Below are 9,388 nucleotides of genomic sequence, written 5' to 3'. Positions count from 1 at the left end.
AGTTGGCATAAGGTCTTCCACCAATAAAATATAAAAGTAACGACAAAAAAGTGCGGAAAATTATATATATATACATATATATAAGCTGGAAAAAGTATTAGCCCCACACTACAAGAAAATAAAAATAAATTATAGTATAATTTGTTTCGAATATTGGAAGTTAGTTTCGGGTTTTTTTTGTGGATTTATTTGACTTGTGGATAAGTGATTTAAGAATTCTCTTAGATGACCCAGAGGTTGTTTCCCAATCTGAATTTTTCTGATGTATATTTTCTTATATTTTCTGTCTATGCTCAAATGTATCTGCGATGCTATTAAACGAAGATCTTTCTTTGTTCTTTTTTTTATATCTGAATAAATTATGGTCAGAAGTTTTTTCTCAATTCTCAATCGATGTAGATGCATATACTCGTAATATATCTAAAAACAGTGCCTATATATTTCTTTAAGTGTAGGCATGTTTATGTTAACAGGATCTAAGCACACCAGGTGCATTTGGGTGAGGCCCTAGTGTCCGTGTGTGTGTTTGTGTGTGTGTTTGAGGTGTTTCCGTTTGTTGGGTCCTCCGGAAGCAATAGGACCACGAACAGGAGTAGGAACCGTAGCGTAGAGCAGCACTCAGCGCTCGGGCTACACACGTTAATGTTGTCCAAGTGCTGTACTAAATTATGTATGTTCCCAGCATGTGTGTCTGTCTTTCTCTATCTCTCTCTCTCTCTCTTTTTCTTCATCTGTTTCCATCTCTGTCTATCTATGTGCAAATAGTTTTTCAAAGTGCTTGGGCAGAGCGTGGAGCGCGTGCCGGGAATCCCGCTTGCCGTGTACCGCTAGACGCCACAACTGTAATTATGTTGAAAGTAAAAAGCTTGTAAAATATTAACTACTGACTTGCCTTGACTTGCCACATGCTGCACAAACTAAGTCTGTGTCTGTCTTGCTGTAAGTTAAATATTTAAAACAGTTGCAATTATTCCAGGTCTTTTGGATAGCTCTTAAGCGATTGGGGAAATGTAAAGAAGACGTGCACATGTTTGCCCTTGAATGTACCTGCAAGGGTATTCCTGAAGAGCAATGCATTTGATGTTAATTTTAAATGTCCTTTAATAGAGTATCATATTCGCCCTCTAGAATCCTATTCCTATTTCAAATTCGCTTAACAATTTTCAATTTTCAATTACATTGAAAAAACACTCTCTTAACCCCTTACTAGTCATGCATAATGAGTTTTGCTGTTGTTTTCATGTAGCGTTTGTTGGCTGGTCCTATACTTGGGCCCGGCTTTAACCCGACTAAGGGCGATTCGTTCATTGAAAAATATTCTCTATTTGTTTTCGCACTACCTATATATTCTACCACCCGATGCTGCCCACTGTCCCTTAGCCAACCATTCCGCCCGCCCAGTTTTTAACTTTTCATTTAGCCAGTGGACTGCGGACCAAGGCAGTCTGCTAATAGAAATAAAAACAAAAACTGCACACAAACTAAGCCTGGCTAAAAGCTCAAAGGCGGCTGGGTGGCAGGCGCTCACTCCCACTGGAGCTTCCCCTCTGGTGCTATGTCCTCCCTGACTTACCACCCATTGGATCCTGGCTGCAATGAAAACAAAAAGCGATTTGCAAGTTTTCTATTGCGCATAAAAGTATGCTATGGAACCTATTTTTTCACTTTGTTTTTCCATACCCTTCAAAGAGGGTATGATGATATTTAATTACAAGCTTGCAACGCATACAAGAAACATACACATAAATATGTTTCCAATTAATTTACTGGAGCAAGCTAAATTATATCGGATTTAATTCTCCGAAATCGAAAAATTTGTTTTTATGACTCGATAATCCAACCAAATAATAGACATAGCTAATTCATATGTATATTTTTGCATTCAATTTGAATAGCAACACACTGTCATATCTATATAAAGGATTTGCAAGGGTATCTAATGCTTCGATCCAAGGTTATCAATCTTCTATCGTTTCTGCTTGCTTTTTTTCTCTCCATGGTCATGTTCTTTTGCTCTGCACCAACCCTCTCTCCCACCCCCTTAAACTACTCTCTTTCTCTGGTGGCTTTTCCTTTTTTCCATTTTCTTTTTTTTTTGCTTTTCATAAAACCAAACTATTAAGCCAAGTGTTAAACTCATTTAGCGCGGATTTATGCGCCCGAGTGCCTCATGCATATGTGTGTGTGTGTGTCATGCATGTGTGTGGGCTCATATGAGCCATGCTCTGCATGTGTGTGTGGGAGTATGTGGGGGATGTATGGGTGTATGTGTGTATGTCTGCTTTGTAAACGTGCCGTTTTCTTTTATGCGTTTTTAATAAGCCTTTTGCCAAGCGTGTCGTAGTTTGTTTGTGACTCTCTCTCTCTCTCACAATCGCCCACTCTTTCGTTCTCCATCCACCTCTCTTTTTCTCTCTCACTTTATTTTTTCTATTTACAGCTTTGCATTTTGATTGCTGGCATTTGTGTGCCTAATATTTGCTGCCGCTGCTGTATTTTCCTCCTTCTGGTTCTTTATTTTTCTTTCTATTTTCCTGAACTTGAAGCGTAAAAAATTGAGTAGCAGCGCGGGTGTACCTTTTGTATTATATGCAGAGGCTCCTAGCTCTTTTGTTTTTTGCTGCTTGTGTGGATGGTATTAATTAGAGCATTGGGTGTCGACAATGGGCCATGCGACAAGTGGAATGAGAGTGGAGCAGAGGCCATATGTTTTGCCTGGGGCCCCAAATACTTGTATGGTGCATGATGAGGATGCCGAATAATACGTAAATATTGCTAATGACATAAAAACAATTGAAAACCACTCGATAGGAAAATATATTAAAAGTACCAGAAGGATTTGGAGCGCGTTCTTTATGACACAGCTCACAAACTAGTGTCTGTCCTTATATAATAATATAATATATAATATATTATAATCCTCACCCGAAGAAAACCCATCGTATGAACCCAGCAAAACTGAAAAGAATTACATATCTGACCATTTAATAACGTTAACATTTTGCTAAAATATTTATTCAAAAATACCCTCCAGAAATGTAAATAAACAGTGAAATGGCTATAAAATTATTTTTGTCAAAACCAGAAATCGACAGTCAAATGGATTACAATGGAAAAAACTTGAATTGCATTTGTGATATTTGCAAATATAGTAAATTCGTTAAATTTACCATAAAAACTGTATTCTGTCAAAGTAATTATTTGGTTATTTGGTTTCTGTTAACACGTTTTTTTTTCTGTTCCGTGCCTTTCTGTTTCATATTGTTTTACACAATATATGCAAACTGAATTATTGGTAAGTTTTTGCCATGCCATTGAATGTTTTTGTGGCTCAGCTGTTGTTTGTTTGCCGGTTGTTTGTTTGTCTTTGAGCTTGACATGACTTCCTGATGCTGATGCTCGTAGCTTACAGAAGCAAATAGGAAAATCAAATGCCATGATTGTCCAGATGGCCTGTTGTTGCTCTGGGATACACTCAAAGAAACTGTAGAAAGTAATATTGAACCAATGAAATGTACTAAAGGGTCGAATGGCCAGAAAAAAAAACAAAATAATTTAGATTTGAGGTTGCTTATAAGGGAAAGATGTTCTGCAGGATATATGTTTTTTTTGCGAGCTATATTTATTCAACAATCAATATCTTTTAAGTATTATAGCATACCATTCCTCTTTTTGCCCCGGTGTAAAACATACTTGTAGCTTGTGTAAACTTCATATCTGACAGTTTTCGTCTAAAGTATTTTTGCATAAGATGCCCAAGTGTAAGCAGCAGGTCTATCATTTGGACATGCATATATACGTAGATATCTATGTACGTAAACGTATTCCCTCGTCTCATCTCGTCTGATGTATCGTTTGGTTTGGTTTGGTTTCGGTTGAGGTTTTGCTTCTTTCCCTTCCGCATCAGACAACCAAAAGGAGGCAGCATCCGTTCATTCGAGGAGTGTGTTCTACATAAGGAAAAGTGCCAATCAAAGTTAATTGAAAATTCATTGAATCTTGTATATTTAAGTGAGGCATACAACATAAATCTATGTGAAATGAGTGTGGCTGTATCTGTCTGCCTGTCTGCATCTGTAAATATATCTGAGAAGCACACTCACATATATACATATTTATGTAAATCTATCGTCTCGTTTTGGTTGCTGTAACCATTTTCATGTTGCTGCTGTTGATGTCTCTATAGTGTTTGCAGTTCAGTTTACAAGGTAAACACATTTCTGATCAGGGCATAAATAGCAGAAATTGCACAGCGAATGAAAATGTGGGCATAAAGTCATTTATAACATATTTTTGAGACGAAATAATTAAATGGACAAAGGAAACGATTTTAATGCCCGAAAATTACAAAAGCCGCATTTCAGGTGAGATGTGTTCTTTTTTTTTTGGCGCAAGCTATAGCTCAAGGTACTCCATCCATCAACCTGTCTACCTATACCATATCCATCAACCTAGCTATCTATGATTATACAATATTATCTTTAAGAGCTTCCAGAGACGCACTGTCAAAAGCCACATTGCAGATGGATGTGAATAATTTATTTGCACTTTTCGACTCGTTGCTGGATTGTTGCTCTTGGCAAATCGTTTCTAGGACTCTTTTGGGGCTTTGGTCCACTTTGTAATGCGATTCGTGATGCAGTTAAAACTTGCTCAAAAAAATATTATGTTTTCTCTATTTGCCATTTCCGTTGCAGCGCTTTCTATCGCATCTCTCTTTCGTCCACTGGATATAAATCTCTTTCTGCCTCTCAAATTGAACTGCAAACAGTTTGTCCTTGGAGTGAGAGGTGGTGGGGGGAGGGGGATTGCCTTTGACGTCACTGCTACCCCACCGTAGTCCCAATCCATTTGTCATTTGCATCGCGCGTGGATCTGGGGCTACAGCCGTGCTCCTTTCCGGCTCTGGAAGTGTTTACCTTTTACTTAAGAAATTACACTTGGGCAAACAGAATTTGCGTGCCGACAACGGAAGTCCGGGTCCAAGTGGCAGTGTACATTTTTCCCACGAATCAAACGCCACCCCCAGACGCACACTTTCCATATAGAGATGCCGATGCCATTGCCGATGGTCGTTTGGTCGCTGCCCCGATCCCTTGGCCACGTTGCTCAACAGCTGCCTACAAATTGAAAAGTTTTCTTGGCATTACTTGCTGAGATTTGCCATCTAGTGCTCATTAGTTCTTGAGGCAGAGGGTATGTTGTATTTTTTTATGTAGAGAAAGAAGACTTTTCTTCTTCTAGTACATATATCTCTTTATACCTACCCTTTTCTTACTCGGAGGAAACAAACAATAACTGGTTGGGGTGGAGGGTATATCACATTCGAATCAATCTTTCTATTTAGCTTTCTTTTCCTACTTTTCCTTCTCATGTTGAAGTGGTCCCTGGATTGGACGGCTCTCCCTCTCCAACTCTATATGTTTGTTGACTTTTGTGCGCTAATAGCAAAAAGCGTTCCATTGTGCGGCTGAGAGCGGTCTTTTCTCACGACTTTCGCTCTGCCCCACTGAAAGCTGCTGGCCTTTGGTTGCGCAAAGTTCAAAAGTTTAGCGTGCCAGACAATTTGTGGGTCTTAAAGTTTTTAATAAGAGGTCATTGATTTACATTAGCCCACAAATTGGTAAATGTTCTGCCAGCGAGTGAAGTGGTTGCTGGTCGATGGTTGGGGCATGAGAACTTCTTAAGGAATCTTCAATTTAAATTGTGTTCATGGAGTTTCTACGAATACCCTCTTTTCAATCACCCATAAATCACCTTCTTGGCGGGGGGGCACTTTGAGTAGCCTTCTCTGGGGCGTTAGGAGTATCCTTCTTGGGCCACTTTTTGTATTCTTCATTTGGCAAGAGTCCCACTCCTTTGGACCCTCCATCAACTGTCGCTCAATTCGATTGATTGACCGTACCACGGCACAGGTCGAGCATGTCCGAAATAAATAGAAAAGAAGGCCCCCGGAGCACTCAATATTTATGACCATTTGAACCGCAAACAATTGAAGCTTAAAAGCCAAACAATGAAATTTAGAACTTCCAATTAGGAGTTGACCAGCAGCAGCAGTGGCCATAAAAGCCAACTTTATGGACTACACAAAAGGCGTGGCCGACGACAATAACAAGCTCATAAAAAGGTTTTTTTTGTTGTTCTTCCTTTTTGGCCCACCTGCCGCAGAAAACCAATAAGCAGGCCACAAAACACATATACAAATACAAACACAATAAGTGTGTGTGTGTGTGTATAGAGGAGCTGGTCAAAATCAAAATCAAATTCAAAGTCAAAAGGCACAAAAACTGATTGAGGCCTTCTATTTGTGGAATGAAAAACTATGCGTATGCGTATGGCCACACAGAAAGCCGCAACATTGTTGTAGATCTTCTATTTCTATTTTTGATTTTTCAAACAGAAATGTCAATGCGGTTAAAGCGCAGTGAAGCAGTGGCGAGGAATACGTTTGGTATGAGGTATGAGGTCCAACAGGAATAGGAGTCTCGGTGATGTGACCAAAGAGGGCCATTACATTCAAATCAGACAGCCCCGTTAGTTAGTGGCCATTGTGTGCAGTGCGAAAGGTTGGCACGGTAGCCGTAACCCATCCCTACGCTTAGACTTACTTCACTTGCTTCCACTCCTACACTGCGAACAGAAATGGAGAATGTCCATCTTCTCAGGACACTCTGCCATCTGCTGCTCTACAGTGCACTTTGCCGGCCTTTAAAGCACCTTCTATGTGACCTTTTTTCACAGTGTTTCCCTCGATGCATGTGCCACTAGCTTTGGGGCAAGCTTACCACAAAGCAACGACAACAGCAACAACAATGGCAATGTGTCTATGAGTGTATGTGATAAGGCCTAACGAGAAGCTTCCGATCACAATGCTTCCAACCAATAGAAGTGATGGAAAAGCACACCAAGAAATTGCGTTATTATCAAAAGGAATCTAGATTTTTTTTATCGTTAAAAACTATCGAATTAAATACTTGATTGGTAAGCTAAATAAGACACAGCTAGGTTCCATTCAAAGTTTAATAGAAACAAGAAGTAGAACTTAAAAATCCGATATGAAACGCACACCATGGTTAGAATAAACACTTAAGTTTACGTTCTGTATCCTCCAGTCACAACATTTTTGACCCGTGATCACAGATTTCCATGCTGTGCTCATCTCTGTTTTATACGCATTAAGCATACGCAATGTGCCCCCACTTTATGGCCTGGCTCAAAGCTTTTATGCCAACATTTTATTGATAGACACTGGGAGGCAAAGAGAGAAAAGAGAGAGAGGGAGAGCCAGACAGAATGTCCATCTACACCAAAAATTGTCACAATTGCCAGGGTTATACGTACCGCTTCCACCGCCACCAGGCAGGCTTCTCCTCACTCTGGTGGTGCTGCTGTTAATGTTCCTGTGAATGTGCTGTGCATTTTGTGCCAAGAAATTAAGTTGCATTTTCATTATTTTCGTATATCCAGGCTGCCGTTGGTCCATTCGATGATTCGCTCGACTGGTCACAGTTCAATTATAAACTGCCTGGACGGGTTTGGTTTGGTCCGGTTGGGTCGTGTCTGATGTGATCTGAAACTGGCACTGGCTGGGCTTTTCCCTTCTGTTGTTTGTCCTGTTTCGGCTTGGCTCCGGTTGCTCTGTTGTTTTTCCTTTTCGGCTTCAGTGCATCTTTGTTTGTCAATTTGCATCGTTTTCTTTGGTTCTATTTTTGGCAAACTATGTACGTTGCATCTTTAAAGAAATATCCACACACAAAGTGAAATGAAACTCTCCCCAAAGAAACCGACCGAATGCTATATCCCCAAAAGGGTTGGGTTTGGTTGGGTTGGGTTGGGTTGGGGAAAAACGAACCCATTGGCAAGCGGAAATGCAAATTGTCGTGTGCGCATGTTGTTACAAATTCAAAATGACAATGGAGACGCGCTGTGGAGCAGCTCCAACTAACCGTGCAGTCAACTTGGTCGCAACTTGAGGCGCCACTAACCTCTGGCTTCCCCCTTCCCAGCACCCTGCTGTAGCATTTTCCAGCGTTCCAGTGTTGGAAAATACGATAACCCTGCTAGAGGGAGCAGCAAGCAGCAGCAGCATGAGGCGGCAGTCATCTGCATTAGCCGAGCTCCGCTACTCGCTTTAAGAGTCTCAATCGCTTTAAGCCACAACTTGAACACACAAAAACGGGGGTACAAAAAATATGCATATCTGCAGAGACAGTGCGTTTCATACAACATAGAACAATAGGATTTCTAGGAAAAATTCCTGTTCGGTATGGGTGGAAGTTTTAAAATATTCGTAGCATTTGATTTGAGTGAGTAATCAAATAGATATTGAGAGTTGAACGGCTTTATGTGTCATCAAATGCGTCTTTATGTCTCGAAACGCACTGTCCATCCACCACTTATGTCGGCACTTGTCCGCCAACTTTTTTTTTTCTATTTTGCATGCGTGAAATTTTCAGCAGCTGCATTTTTCATCCTTGCCGAAGCCATATACTCATCCCCTTGCCAATCCCCATCCTCATCCGTATCATCTATCCGTTCGAGAACATGCATGCAAGTCATTTTTCTTATTTGAAAGTTTTGGCCAGCTCTGGGAGGCGCCTCTCCCGCTGCAGTCCGATAAAATAGTGAGCTCTAAGCGCGGGCAAACGCTTCTGCATGGTTTATGTGACTCCAAGGATGTGGCTGGCTCTGATGGTGATGCTTCTTCCCCAGCTGGAAGCTTCTTCTTGTTCTTTGAGTTACTTTTTCTTTCTTCTTGTTTGTCATACCCTTTCCAGGAGGTAACCTTTCGGGAATGAAGAGTTTCAGCAGCGTTAAGATTATATAGTTATACATTGAAAGATCTCAGTTTTACAGGACTCTACTGAGCCCACAATTGTCTTAGGTTCACGTCTTTCATTAATTCAAAAGAGAATTTAAAGTTTCGGTTCTTAAAACAACTGAGTGTCCTTTTGGTCACCCAGACAGACGCATTTCCGCTGCGGTGGCACTCAAGTCAAGGCTGCTGTCCGCGGCAGCTTGCCAACACTAGGCATCGCCCAGGGAACGGAACAGAAGCGCAAGAGAAACCAAGGGAAAGAGGGTGACAACTCTGCCAGCAAGTACATAATTCGAGCATTTAATGAAACCCGCTGCATTTCTATGTAGCATTTACACTCGTATTTTTTCGTGCTGCTGTTTCTTGTTAACTTTGGCTTTGGCTTTGGCGGGGCCAATTCCTTTCCGACGCTTTGCTGGTTTTCGTCGGACGTGGACAGTAATTATAAGGCCATTAGCAGGGCGTCAGGAAAGGGGCAGATTCGGGTGGTTGTGGTGGTGGTGGAGTGGCAGTGTTAGTGGCAGCGAGAACGCATGGTTATTGTGTAAACGCATTAAGCGTAATGTTCAG

This window comes from Drosophila obscura, unplaced genomic scaffold (genome assembly GCF_018151105.1).
Source record: "Drosophila obscura isolate BZ-5 IFL unplaced genomic scaffold, ASM1815110v1 contig_200, whole genome shotgun sequence".
NCBI classification, from domain to species: Eukaryota; Metazoa; Arthropoda; class Insecta; order Diptera; family Drosophilidae; genus Drosophila; species Drosophila obscura.
Note: the sequence above shows the minus strand (reverse complement) of the source record.